The following is a 14,783-nucleotide window of genomic DNA, read 5'->3' on the forward strand; positions in this document are numbered from 1 at the left end:
CCCTCACATGACAGAAGGTGCAAGAGCGCTCTCTGGGGTCTCTTTAATAGGAGTACTTATTTAAAAAAAAAAGTCTCATTCATGAGAGCTCCACCCTCATGCCCTAATCACTTCCCAAAGACCCCACCTCCAACTACCATCACACTGGGGATTAGGTTCAACATATGAATTGGGGTGGGAGGAGCACAAACATTCAGCTCATACGAGTGCACCTCTCTCAATTTGAGTATTTGTATTTATATCCCTAATTTTTATAACATTTTATTTTGAAATAACTTTAGAGTTACAGAGAAGTTCCAAGAAGGGTATAAAGAATTCTAGAAAATTCTTCACCCAATTTCCTCGGATTTCCTAGAAACAAGAAAATGTTCTTATATAACCTGAGTTACAATGATCAAAAAGAGAAAATTAATGGTGATTCAATACCATTATTTAATCTATAGACTTTATTCAATTTAAGACAATTGCCCCAATGATATTCTTCACATAGATGGATAGCTGGATAGATTGGTAGACGGATGGAGGGACAGAGAGAGAAATGCAGAGATAAAACTACTTCAGGATTTAAATCTAAGATCACATATAGCATTTAGTTGTCAATATCTAATATCTAGTCTCCTTTATTCTGGAACAGTTTCCTCAGTTTGGATTTGTCTGATGTTTCTTCATGATTAGATTCATTTTGTGCAGCAATATTTCAGTGTGATGTTGTATACTTCTCAGTGCATCTTCTAAGAACCTGATTTCCATATGCACAAGTAATAAGTTACAAGGATTTTGCACCCTAGCAAACAGGACTTTAAAGTATCAATTTATGCCCTAGGGGGAAAAAAAAAAAACATTTGCTGAATGAAACTTCCTTGATCTGTTCCCATTGCTGTTGTTGTTTTATAAGAATCACGTCAGTTTCACAAGAGCCCTTGCAGTAGTTACAATTAATAAATACTTTATTTTGATAGTACTTTTCCGGTCTTCCAGAGCTCAATGCAGCAGTAAGCAGCTGCTCACAGAAGGCATGCGTGTGCGTGTGTGTGCGTGCGCGTGCGTTCGTGTGTGTGTGTGTCTTTGGTGGGAGGAGGGGTGAAATCTATATTAAAGTGCTCACTAATGAATCCAGGCAATTGTTAGAAGTGTTTGGTTTTTCATGTTTTTAACTTTTGTATTTTTTCTGAATTTAATCATTTATTAATTTAATAATGTCACTTAATAAAACCAGGGTTATTAATTATTTAGTAAGTGCTTTTTCACCATGTTATGTGCCAGGCATTGTGATTCGTGCTGTGAATACAACAGGAGTAAGATCTAGTCTCTTCCTCTGTAGACCTTGCAATCCAGTGAGCAACCGGACAGACTAGTCAAGTGCAGGGGTAGGGTGTTGTAATAGGGAAGCACAGAGGCCACGGGAGCACAAGGATGGGACCTTTCAACCATCTTGAGGGAACTGATATATGAACTGAGACCTCAGTCTGAGTATGGAGCTCTTAAGGCAGACGTGGCATGGAGAAGACAAGGGGTGCTGCTAGGGAGAAGAGAGAGCTTTCGTCTGCGTGCTCTCTCTCCTACCGACCCTGCGCCTCCTCACAAGTGGCTCTCACGAGGGAAGTGACTGCAGAAAATCGCAGCCATTTACTGACTCTCCTTAGAAAGAAACGACCCCCCGAATTTGAACCTTTGAACACCCAGTGAAGCTATTGATCCTCTGGCAAATATATTGTATTGCCCATTTTTAACCATCACTGTCACCAATATAATGATGGGAATCATGGTTCCTTTTCTAAAAGCTCAGAAAAGAATAAGCAGCTGCCAACACAGTTAATGAATGGATATGTACCACAGTGTTCTGTTCGAGCACATTCAAATTCTCAGCAAGGGGGAACAACCAGGGCATCGAGTGCTGAGTCAGGGAAGGGCTAGACAGAGACTGGGCAGAGCTGGGTAACCAGTCCCAGCTCTGACCTCAGCAGGGCAGTGGCTGTGCAAGAAATCAGCCTCAGAGACTGCTGCTCTCCTCGGCTCACACCCGTCTAGCCTCCCCAGTAGGCACAGCTAAGCCAACTGACAGTCAGGCGAACACAACTTCCTTACTCTCCTACCTAGGCTCCCATCCCGTGTCTACTCCCCCGCCTGCTATACGTCCTGCCTGGGTGCCATAGCCTATAATGCTTGTCTTGTAGAAACTTCTAGAATAGGTTAAGTTAAAGAAGCTCCTGTAGGAATCATAACTCTCTCTCTCTTTATGGAACCATTCTTACTTCTCACCCACCGTGGAGTACATCTTCACAGCTCTGAAATCTGTCTCTTTTCTTCTTTCCTCCTTTTTTCCCTTCCTTCCTTCCATCCTTTTCTTCTTGGCATTTGACATAGTTCTACATTACAAATGTGATTCCGTCTGAGTATAGAAAAGTATGAACAGAAAATAAAAATGGTCCCTCATTTCATTATCCAGAGACGAAGGCTGTTAAGGTTTTGATAGATTTCATTTCAATCCTGTGTGCTCTGTGTACGCTACAATTTTATGTCCTGGTTATTTCACCTTCTATTGTGTTGTGTTTCTTAACATCAGTCAGTACTTAGGGGCTCCTGAGTGGCTCAGTCGGCTAAGCATCCAACTCTTGATTTTGGCTCAGGTTATTATCTCAGGGTCCTGCAACTGAGTCCCACATCGGGCTCCCTGCTCAGTGGGGTCTGCTTGTCTCCCTCTCCCTCTGCACCCACCCCCCCACCCCCCGCTCGCTCAAGCACATGTGCACGTGCTCTCTAAAATAAATAAATAAATCTTTAAAAAAATCAGTCAGTACTTCTACTGAATGATTGTCCTGTCAGCATTTCTACTTCTACTTCCACTTGCATTTGTGAAGTATTCCAACATGTAGCTTTTTTATTTTTAAGTTTTTATTTATTTACTTGAGAGAGCGAGAGAGAGCATGAGCAGGGGCAAAGGGAGAGGGAGAAGCAGACTCCCCACTGAGGAGGGGGCCCAATGTGGGACTCGATCCCAGGGCTGAGAGATCATGACCTGAGCCGAAGGCAGACGCTCAACTGGCTGAGCCACCCAGGCGCCCCCCAACATGTAACTTTTTTAAATTCCATAGTGAATTTCTTCTCCCTTCCTGCCCTCCTGCACTAGACCGAGTCCTCCTTTCTCTCATCCAGATCACCCAAGAAATCTCCTTAGTGGTCTAACCTCAAGCTTTCCCCCCTCTCCTATTTGCTCACTTTTGCCAAGTGAACTTGCTAAAATATGACTCTGGTCATGTCTTTTCCCAGCTTTAGTCTTGCTGTGGTCTTTAGGAAACAGTTTATATTTTCACCCTGATGAAAGTATTTCTCTGCTTGGCCCCTTCTGGCCAGCCTCTCCAGACTCCTCTTCAGATCTGTCTCTCCTCCTTGCCTCAGCCTCCATCTTCTAAATTCTCATATCTCTGAGTCTTTGTTCATACTCTTCTGTCTGGGATACCTTTTCCATTTCTTTGTATCCTTTAAAATTCATCCCAGATAGCACCACTGCTTGGAAACTTCCTGAAAGTTCTTCTTTCAACCTCCACTTCACCATACGGGTTAAGATCTCAAGGTCTTCTCTTCCCTGCCTGTGAGCAGTCCTATAGCTGACTAAACCATAAGTGACTTCTTGGGGTTTTTTTCCCCTTAACAACACGAACTAGATTTGAATCCCAAGCACCTCACACAGAGTGAACACTCAAGACAACTCTTCTGAAAAGAGGAAATCTTTCAAAGTTACTCTGGCTCAGTAGCAAAGAGTTCCTGTATCTGAGGCCAGTTTCCTTCTGTTGACCCCAATACAATGTCGCATGCCTAATGCATGACTCATGGATTCCTGGACAATGTCATTTGTCCAGATGGCTACCAAGCCTTGTTGTGGAATTTCCCAAGGATTTCAGAATCTCCCTTTAAAACCCCTTTCTCCAACATTTCTGTCACAGACGCCTCTAGAGAAAAAGAGTAATAGGGCATTGTTACCCTGAGCATAAATCACCTATTGAAAAAAATCCCCCACATTAATTTTGCTTTAAGGAGCTACAAAAAAGGAAACCAAATGAGAGTTTGTTTAAAAATATAATGAGTTAAAATTTTAACATGCAAATTCTATTGTAGTAAATGTGAAAGTGGTTTGGGCGGAGATCCAGAAGGACAGATAGAAATTTTAACATGCAAATTCTATTGTAGTAAATGTGAAAGTGGTTTGGGTAGAGATCCAGAAAGACAGATAGAAATCAAAACACCACTTTAGTGTCAAGAAAAGAAAAATCTCTTTAAACCTAACCTGATGATAGTTTTTCATAAAATCATTCTGGTGACCTAGACCTGATTCACCATTTTTTGAACATACAACAGAATCTTCTTATATTTGTCACTGTTACCAGTTACTATGGGCACAGTTACTACCCTAAACATAAGGATGAACATTTGTACATCCTTTTTAAGGAATGATGTCACTCAGGTAGATGAGAACTTTATCACAACCATAGGTGGACATATCATGAAGCTACTTAGCTTGAGCTCCAGGACCCGTCACTGGGTCAGCCTTTTTTCAAGGCTTTGACAGGAGCCCTAGCAAGGCTTCTATATTTTTATAAAATGTCCTGTTGTATTTTAACCAAATTGGTTAGGACAGCTTATTTTTCTCATTCCCACTTCCCTTCTTTACACTTCTTGTATTGGAGAATGTTGATGTTTTGCTAAGGGGAAGTTGAGATGAGGATATTAGCTTAGATTTAGTGATATATATTTACTGGTTCACAGTCATGTTATAAATGGTTCTGTTTTTACTAGACATCCTGGCATGAGCATAGCTTCTAGGAAAATCGCTCTGCTCACTGTGCCTACTCACCTGGATTCCTGTAGTGGAGAGTGGGTCTTAAGGGTCACAACACCGAAATGATGCAGGCATGGGAGAAACAAGGTTGAAATACGCAGAGGCAGAGCTAGTCTGGGGAAAATTCTTCTGGTCATCAGAATGGAAAGTTGCACCAGAGGATTCAGTTCACATCAAACCTAGACAAAAGAAACTCCCCTCCCCATTTCAGGACTATCTTAATCATGCAGGGTATATGGTCGAAAATGTTTCATATCTTTTTTTCTATTTGACTGGAATCATGCATCATAGAAGCTATCAGAATTCTTGTAAAGTGTGCAGCTGCAGTAGCATGACAAATAGTCAGTCCCTCTGTACATGAAGTCACATGCTTTATGCATCCAACTATCTTCCATAAAAACAGATCTTGATCAACCACCCTAATAGACAGAAAAAACTATCTTTCTAGTATTTGTATAGATGATTATCTTAAATACCTTTGTTATATGAAGACAGTATGACGAGTATTATAACCACAAATGTAGAGTCAAAGTGTTTTAGAGATGTTGCCAGTAGTTACTTAATAAGCATATCCTATTTTATTGGATTTTCTCTTTGTGGTATTTTTCAGCTTTGTAAATGTATAATTTATTAGGATTACTTTTCTTATTTAGAATAAATGTTTATTCTTACACTGTAATTTGTCTTCCCTCTTTTAGAGCATCTCTATTATTTCATGAGCTCCCGGCTCTACAAAACCTGGATCTGCCTAATTCATGATTTCTTTTTTAAAGTTTCATGTGCTTATTGCCCTTCACTGTCTTCCATAGAATGGCCCTTGTCCCCTCACTTGGAGTCACATGGCATCACCCAACACTCAAGAGCAGTACATACAAAAGGCCATTCTCCTGGGTTTGAACCATAGCTACCGCTTACACAGTGTGTGACCTCGTGGTTCTCTCTGTCTCCGTTTCCTTACCTATAAAACAAGGGTAATGGAAGGAATGCAGAGGAGAAGAGTGAGGGCTAATTAAGGCAAAGTTTTGGAAACCACTTAGCCCACTGTCTAACACAAAATATATAATCAGTTAAATGATAGATACCATTATTAAGGTGTTACAGAAATTTCATCATATTTTTCACATGTAATATGCATTATTTTTGCAAGACTTAGATCTACCTAAAGTAATATTCTGAACCCAATCTCAAATCCATTAATAGAATTAGTCTTGTGGTATCTCTTATATCAGAAGAACTAAACAATAGGGTTTTTTAAAGATTATTTATTTATTTATTTGAATGAGAGAGACAGAGATAGAGAGAGAGAGCGCTAGAGAGAGAGAGGGAGCACAAGCAGGGGGAGCGGCAGGCAGAGGGAGAAGCAGGCTCTCTACTGAGCAGGGAGCCCGACATGGGACTCGATCCCAGGACCCTGGGATCATGACGTGAGCCGAAGGCAGCTGCTCAACCGACTGAGCCAGCCAGGTGCCCCAACAATAGTTTTACACCAGATAAATATTTGAAGAAGAAAAGGTCCAGAGAATCTAACACATCACATAGTGATCGTAGTTGATAACGTTGTGCTATATAAATAAAATTTGCTAAGAGACTAGAATGTAAATGCTCTCACAAAATTGAAAGAAAAAGATAAATATGTGAGGTAATGGATATGGTAACTAACTAAATAGAAGAAATTTTTTATAATGCTTACATATATCAAATCATCACAATGCAATTTTATTTGTCAGTCCTATCTCAATAAAGGTGAAAACAAACCCAAAAAAGCCATTATGTTCTTAATCCAATAAATTGTTTTAAATTAAAAAAAAAGAAATGGTTCTCATATGTATTTAAATGTACTCAAAACAGGGGCTCCTGGGTGGCTCAGTCATTAAGCGTCTGCCTTCGGCTCAGGTCATGATCCCAGGACCCTGGGATCGAGCCCCGCATCGGGCTCCCTGCTCGGCGGGAAGCCTGCTTCTCCCTCTCCGTCTGCTGCTCCCCCTGCTTGTGCTCTCTCTCCCTCTCTCTCTCTCTGTGTCAAATAAATAAAATCTTAAAAAAAAAAAACTTTTAAATGTACTCAAAACATCTCCTCTGGCAAAAAAAAAAAAAAAAAATGTGGTTTTCTCTATCAGTCCAGTGAGACAAACTCCTAAGAATCTTCTGTGCCTGCAACTTGTATAAATAGTGAAGCCCAAGAAAAATCAAGAATAAAAAAGAAAACCAACTAAAGGGGGAAAAATGTCCAATGGATCTGAGCAGAGGGCAGCTGGATAGTAGAGGCTATAGAAAGGGGGAGGGAATGCGGAGAACGTTTATACAGAGCGGAGAAGGATTACATGTAATAGTGTGTTTTTTGAAAGCAGCTTTCAAAAAATAAAGCCCAGATTTGTAGCATCTACTAATTTCCATGGTGCAAACATTTCCACTATGGCCAAATTTATGCTGCCAAAAATTAACAACCGGCTAACAGAATTTTCAACAATTTAACACTCAGCTCTTGTAATAGTATGAGCTGATTTGAGCACAGCAATGACTGTAAGTGACACTGGGAAACACTCTCTGACTAAGGATGAGCTCCTGTAGGACCCTTGGGATGATAACTCTCTGATTACAAAGAAGACTTTTCTTTTAATAAAACTATGACTATGTTTTACTCTAGGGCATCAGTGTGCATATCCTGTGCGTCAAGAGGAGTTTTTTGAGTGAGGGATTGAATAAAGTAAAGTGGTTTTACCCCTCAAATGCTGGGCACCTCTGTTCTCTGGTTTCAATGGCAACTGCTATCCATTTAGTGAACTCTAACCACTCGGAAGTGGGAGGAAGAGTGGGAGAAAGAAATGGAATATCAGGGAAAGTGCCCTGTGTTCTCACCCTGCCCTTTCGCCTCACCCCCTCACCCCCCCACCCCCTCACTCCCAGCCCTGCTTGTAAACCCTTGGCATCTCTGAAATAAACACTACTTGGCCCTGTCTTGGAGGAAACTTGGAAGAGCTAGGCTCTAAAATAAGCTAATATTATTCACAGTCTAGGACAAAAACAAAACAAAAAAACCAGGAAACATTTGGCACAAAGAAGTTGTCTTTGAGAAATTATTTTCCATGTTGTATTTGCATGAATTTGTCATGGGTCTGCCATTTCAATAGAGGAGGAAAATGGCCTGACCTTGAGTTGGCTGACATCCTGTTGTCCTTTGCAGCCAACCAAAGTCAGACTATTTCACAGTCTGCTTTATTTCTGCTCTTCTTAGTAGACTCAAGCCTGGCAGATCTGATGCTGCAGACTGAATCCTACTGATTTTTCCCCCAATCCTGTGTGCTCTAAGTAATGCATATTGGGCAACAAGATTTCATTTTGCTGATTCTTGGTTTGTTGAGTCATGAGTTGGACAAGTTGTTCAAACCGTGAAGTAGCATTTCCTGTGGCCGTGCCAGTCAGAGAGAAGCTGTGTCCAAAGGTCAAGTACCAAAGATGCACTTGGCAAGACCGTCTGACTCCACAATCTTGCTCTAGAATCCAAATTCCTCACCACCCAATATTGTGCCTATGAATTTCGCATGAGGATCAGCTAGCTGACAACATATCCCAAGACATGATGACCAGTTCAGACTTCTGCCCTAACTGTGAAAGTCCTCCACCAGGAAATGACAATTGCTGTCCTGCTGTTAACTCATGAAGAATTTGAAGTCTCTTGAGTAATAAGAAGTTGAGAAATGAACTTCCTGCTGTTGAAATTCCTACACCATGGAGTACTTCAATCAACGGAAGTAACTAGTATTTTTTCTTTCATAATGAAAAGAGATTTGCTTAAAACAAGACCAAACTAACTGTCTTAGAACAAGTGCATAGAATCAGTTAGATTGTCCAACCACTGAAAAAAATAAGGCTGTCTCTCATTGCACGAGTTTTCAAGGATAGTTTGAGGCACCACTGAAGACAAGATGATAATTCTTTGCTTTTCCTAATAATGCCACGTTGTGTTATGTTATCAAGATTGATTATAGTTAAAATAGCATTTTATTCATTGGTCAAGAAATTCTACTTGAAAGAAAAACATGCATTTCATCCCTTAATGTGGTTTTCCCCATCTGAGGTCTTAACCGTTAAAATTTATCATCTATACTCCATTTCTCTTCCTTCCCAAGAACATCTTATTTCGTTATTTAGCACTGTTGCATTCCAAGCACTATAAAATGAACTCTGTGTGTAGAAAACATAGATAGAAAATAAATAATTTTTGTTTCCAAAAAGCAATAAATCCTCTAGAGTTTACCAAAATAAGCACAAATTTAGATACATTATAAAAATACTCAACTTTTCCCCAAAATTCATCTCCCAGTCATCTGTTTTAGGATGCCTTTCCAAAATTCCTTCCCCAAATGCACACCCCCAATATCTATGAACTCAGGCCTATATCTAACAGTTGTGAGGTCTTAGGGGAGATTTCAAAGAGAGACCCACATTTCCTGTCTAAATGTTTAAAACTTCCTAAACAAGCTAACAAAATGTTAAGAGCATAGTTCTATCCTCCTACCTTGACAAATATACCTTGATAAATATATATCAATAACATTTTAGAAATACGTAAAGCTATGGATTTTTTTTAGAGATTTTATTTATTCATTTGAGACACAGATACAGAGAAAGAGAGAGAGCATGAGCAGGGGGAGAGGCAGAGGGAGAAGCATGCTCCCTGCTGAGCCAGAGGCCCGATATGGGGCTCAATCCCAGGACCCTGGGATCATGATCTGAGCCGAAGGCAGATGCTTAACCATCTGAGCCACCCAGGCGCCCCAAAGCTATGGATTTTATATGATGAAAGTAAACAAGAGAGGGGCACCTGGCTGGCTTAGTCAGTTAAGCATCTGCCTTCAGCTCAGATCATGATTCTGGAGTCCCAGGATAGAGCTCCATGTCTGCCTCCCTGCTCAGTGGGGAGCCTGCTTCTCCCTCTCCCTCTGCTTCTCCCCCTGCTTGTGCATGCTTTCTCTCTCTCTCAAATAAATAAATAAAATCTTAGGAAAAAAAGAATAAAAATTTTAAAAAAGAAATGAAGAAAATAAGGAAAAGATCGAAGATAACTAAATTTAATTACTCCATGTATCTGGGTGTTTTGTTATTATGAAGGCCATATTTGAATGTGTATAAAATAAAGACGTACATACTTTATGATTAAAGCTATATTTATGGTATAAAATTCATTCTTCCTCGCTACGTACATTTCAGCAAAATTAATTTTTAAGTTTTCATAATTGAAATTTGTGTTCTATAGACAGTCATGCAAAACTAGATGTTATTTGAATCATTAATCTTTAGATAATTTATTATTAATTTAAATTTGGGGACTTCACTCTGCTAAAGTAGTGACTTGAATTGTTAATAAGATTCCTAAAACTACTTAGATTCAGAAATGAACCATGAATTTCACATCATGTTCATATATTGTAATTGGTTGCCTATGATAAACTACCTAGATACTGAGAATAAATGAGAAAACATACAATGGATGGATTCCTTAGGGTTTATTAACTGTTATTAACTGATCTCTGAATGAGAGGACAGGGAAATTATTGGTCATAAGGGTACATGGCCCTCTTGACTTCACCCAAGCTTCTTAGGTCAAGTCTGCTGTGAATATTCTGGGTTTACTGTTGTTGTTGTTTTAAAAGTTTTGTGTGTTTTTTTTTTTGTAAAGATTTTATTTATTTGAGAGAGAATGAGAGAGAGTGAGAGAGAGAGGACACAGTGGGTAGGAGCAGAGGGAGAGGGAGAAGCAGACTCCCCGCTGAGCAGGGAGCCAGACATGGGGCTCAATCCTGGGACTCTGGGATCATGACCTGAGCCACACAGGTGCCCCTTGTTTTTGTTTTTTTAATATACCTCCAGCTCCTCATATGTATTCCAGGACAGAAGAGACTAGGAAAAAGCCTAACTGCCACTTTTATTTTTCATTAGCCTCTCCAGGGCTTGGAACACTCAGCCTTGGAACTAAACTTTGTTAGTCAAAAGAATAGATATTTAGGGTTAAGGATGTTAAGATGTTAAAGGTCATTTGATGCCCCCACAGGTTGCTGGTTCTTCACGTGGCAGAGGTGCTCTTATGTTCTCCAGTACATTTATTTTTCTATGTTTGTAATAAGGAGGTCTTCTCACGCTTTGGCTAAGGAGAGAGGGTCCTTCTTCCTTAAGTCTAAGGGCACGTAGAATTTGCCTGATACAATTTTTTCCTCTTTGTCTATTCTATCTTTAAGAATTTGAGCCCTGAAAGGATGGGGACAGTATTTTACTCCTCTTTCTATCCCTATTTCTTTACTTACATAGTATCTGGCATATGTATTGTGTTATTATTGCCTGTTGACATCCCTATAGCTCTTGAAAAGGAAGGAATAGATATTTTGATTTCTGGATCTCAGCGAGTCACCCAATTCTGGAAACATGGTCACTCTTTAATAAATGAGTCCATTGATTAATGTGTGTGTAACCTTAGAACTGTACCCTTAGCGTGGAAGAAAGGAGACAGTATAGTCCATGTCCCACAGGATCTTATTAGTTTGGAAACATCCAAAATAGGCAAGAAGAAAATATAGAAGAAGAAGGGCACTAGAATACAGAAGTATCTCCTATCTCCATTCCACAATTTGGCTATCTTCAATTTCATTTTCTGTTTCATAGTCACCATTCCTGTATCTTCTATTCTCTTTTTCTTTTTGAATTCATGATCAACCCTCCAACTCCACCTAGTTCCCTGCTGGATACCACAGGGATAGAAGAGCCAGAAGGGAAAGGGTTGTCACAGTGTTTTTTACACATTGCCAAGATCAACAATTTTGTTCCTTCTCTCAGCTCTCTCTTTCCAGGAAGGTAACAGGACTATGGAAGAATGGCTGTAATCTGTACTTGGAAGACTAGTAAGCCCTGGTATTACCAACTTTAGCAACAATTTCTGTGCTACAGAACAGAAAAAAAGCTACTCAGTGCTGCATCTCAAATGACCATGCCAATGTTTGTCCTTTTATAGAAAATAAGCTCAAGCCAAAGCCCAGAGGGACATTACTAGATGTTTTGCTTTGAATAAATCCCTTGCACTACAAAGAAGTACTGTCAAGGAGCCACTGAAATTAAGTAATTTTCTCCATGGTGGAATGAAGGCACAAGGTCACATTTAATCAGTTTTAAAGAAAATAAATTTAAATGCTCCTGAACATATAAGAGCAAAATTCAGACTCACCATCCAATGTTTGAAGACTCAAAAAAGTTACCTGGAGGACAGTAGAAAGTGATTTTTTGTATAAGGACAATTCTGAATTTAAAATATAACCACTGACTTTGCCTTTGTTTTAATTGTGATTATCATAAGCATACAACAGAGTAAATTGCCTCTTACCTCATAAAGATTTGCCTATTTTTCATGTATTTTTATGATGGATAGGCATGCAAGATACAGGAAAAAAATAGCTATAAAGATGTGACAGAAAGAAATTTCATCCTAAATAAACATATCACTAAAGAAATTCTTCTGTAATCCAAAGATTTTCAACTTGTTTCCAATGACAATTTATGTATAATTATATTGACTTTAATAAAGTTCTATAACAAACAGAGAATATCAATGTATTTATTATTTTATGGGATTAAAATTTGTCCTGAAGAATTCAAAGCACAATTTAGGCTCAAAAGTAGAATTCTCACAAAGATATTGCCTTAGTGCTGGGATCAAATTATTCCTTGCTTAAAGGGTATTCTGAATCCATGCTAAGAAATTTAAAAATGACGCCTTGAAAGTATCAAATTGATCCTTTGTAGCCTAATTGCATCCCAGAGCAAAGTGCAAAAATATTTAAAGTAATATAAAAATATATAATTTAAAAATCCATTCCCAACATAAAATTCACAATATTTGACATCCAATCAAAAATTACTAAGTAATCATAGAAGCAGGAAACTATCACCGTAACTAGGAAAGAAGAAAGACATGAGAATGGCACAGATAATAAATTAGTAGACAGAGATGTTAAAACAGTTATTATTAATATAATCCATTTTTCAAGAAAATAGAGGGAAGGATGAGCATAATGAGGAGAGAAACAGAAAAAATAAAAAACACCCAAAGCAAACATTAGAGATTAAAAATACCACAGCTGGAATAAAAAAACACACTGGATGATTTACCAGCAGATCAGACACTGCAGAAGAAAAAACTAGTGAACTTGAAGACATAGCAAAAGAAACTACACTATGAATTACAGAAAGGAAAGACTTTTAAAAAACAGACACCTTCAGTGAGCTGTGGGACAATATCAAGCAGCCTAAAATACATAGAATTGTAGTCTCAGAAATTGTAGTCTCTTTCCTCCTCAGGAAAGGTGAGGAGGAAAGAGAGCCAGAAAAATTATTTGAAGAAATGATAATCAAAATTTTTCCAAATCTGATAAAATTTCTATCAAGAAATGTAATAACCCCCAAGCAAAAAAAAAACATGAAGAAAATCAAACCAAGACACGTTAAAATCAAATCATACAAAAAAAAATTTGACACAGTCAATTTTAAAGCAACCAGAGGGAAAAAAGCCACACTATGAACAGAAGAACAAAGGTAATATGACAGCAGACCTCTCATCAGAAACCACACAGCCCAGAACACAATGAAATAGCATCTTTACAATTCTGAAAGACAGTTATTAATCTAAAACTCTAAACTCAAGAAAGACTTTTAAAAATGATGAAATAAAGATTTTTTTCAGACATACAAAAAATGAAAAAAACTTATCATCAGGAGATCGGCAGTGTTGAAAGAAGTTCTCCAAGCAGAAATAAAATAATACCAGATAAAAACTTGGATTGGTACAAAAAATGAACAAATGGAATAGGAAATATGTACATGAATATAAAATTTGTTATTTAAAAGTCTATCTAATAGAAAATTGACTATTTAAAGCAAAATAACAGCAACATATTGTTGACAACAAATGAAGAAGAAAAATGTATGACAACAATAGCATAAAGGCAAGAGGATGGAAGTGGAACTATACCGTTGTAACATTATTCACTCTATGTGTGAAGTTGTCATGCTAAGATAGAGATTGATAAACCCTGGAGCAATAAAAAAAGAGGTATAGCTAATAAGGCATGGTAGGAGGTAAAATGAAATAATATAGTAATATTCAATTAATCCAAAAGATGGCAAGCTGGAAAAGAAGTAAAAAGAAAAGAGAACAGATGAGACAAATAAGTAATGGTAGATATAAACCCAATCACATCGAGAATCATATTAAATGCAGATGGAATAAATACCTAAATTAAAGGCCTAGGTTATCAGACTATATAAAAAAGCAAAATCCAAACATATGCTTTCTAAAATAACTCATTTTAAATATGAAGACTCAAGTAGTTGAAAAGTAAAAAGGATTGAAGATTTACCATATTAACAGTAATCAAAGTAAAACTGGATGGATAGACATGTAGATGTCAGAGCAAGAAATATTGCTAGGAGTAAAGGGAGTCAACTCATAATGATCAAAGGTCAACTATTCAAGAGAATATAACAATCTTAAATGTGTAATGATAGTTGTTAAAAATATATTTTTGGTAAAGTCATAAAATCTTACACTTAAAATTGGCTAATGTCATCTATGTAAATAAAATTTCAGTAAAGCTTATGAAAAAATCCACAATTCATTGATCATAGTTCCATTCATATGCCGTGTTGAATCCATCCTATGTTCTTTCTAAAAGCTAAATAAATGTAATGTTCAGTGAAGTTTATTGTGTTTCATCTTCATTTGATTTTCATTCTGAGTATCAGACTGCTCCTGCTGATGAAGCAATGAGTGTTACAATCATCAACTCCTATAGGTCTGCCCATATAACTTTCAGATATTTATCCATTCCCTCTATTTCTACCTTAGGATAGTAATAGACAAATAGTCTGTGGAAGGCATCGCATATTTACAGAAGAGTTTATCATTCTG

The sequence above is a fragment of the Halichoerus grypus genome, chromosome 3, assembly GCF_964656455.1.
Source record: "Halichoerus grypus chromosome 3, mHalGry1.hap1.1, whole genome shotgun sequence".
NCBI lineage: Eukaryota > Metazoa > Chordata > Mammalia > Carnivora > Phocidae > Halichoerus > Halichoerus grypus.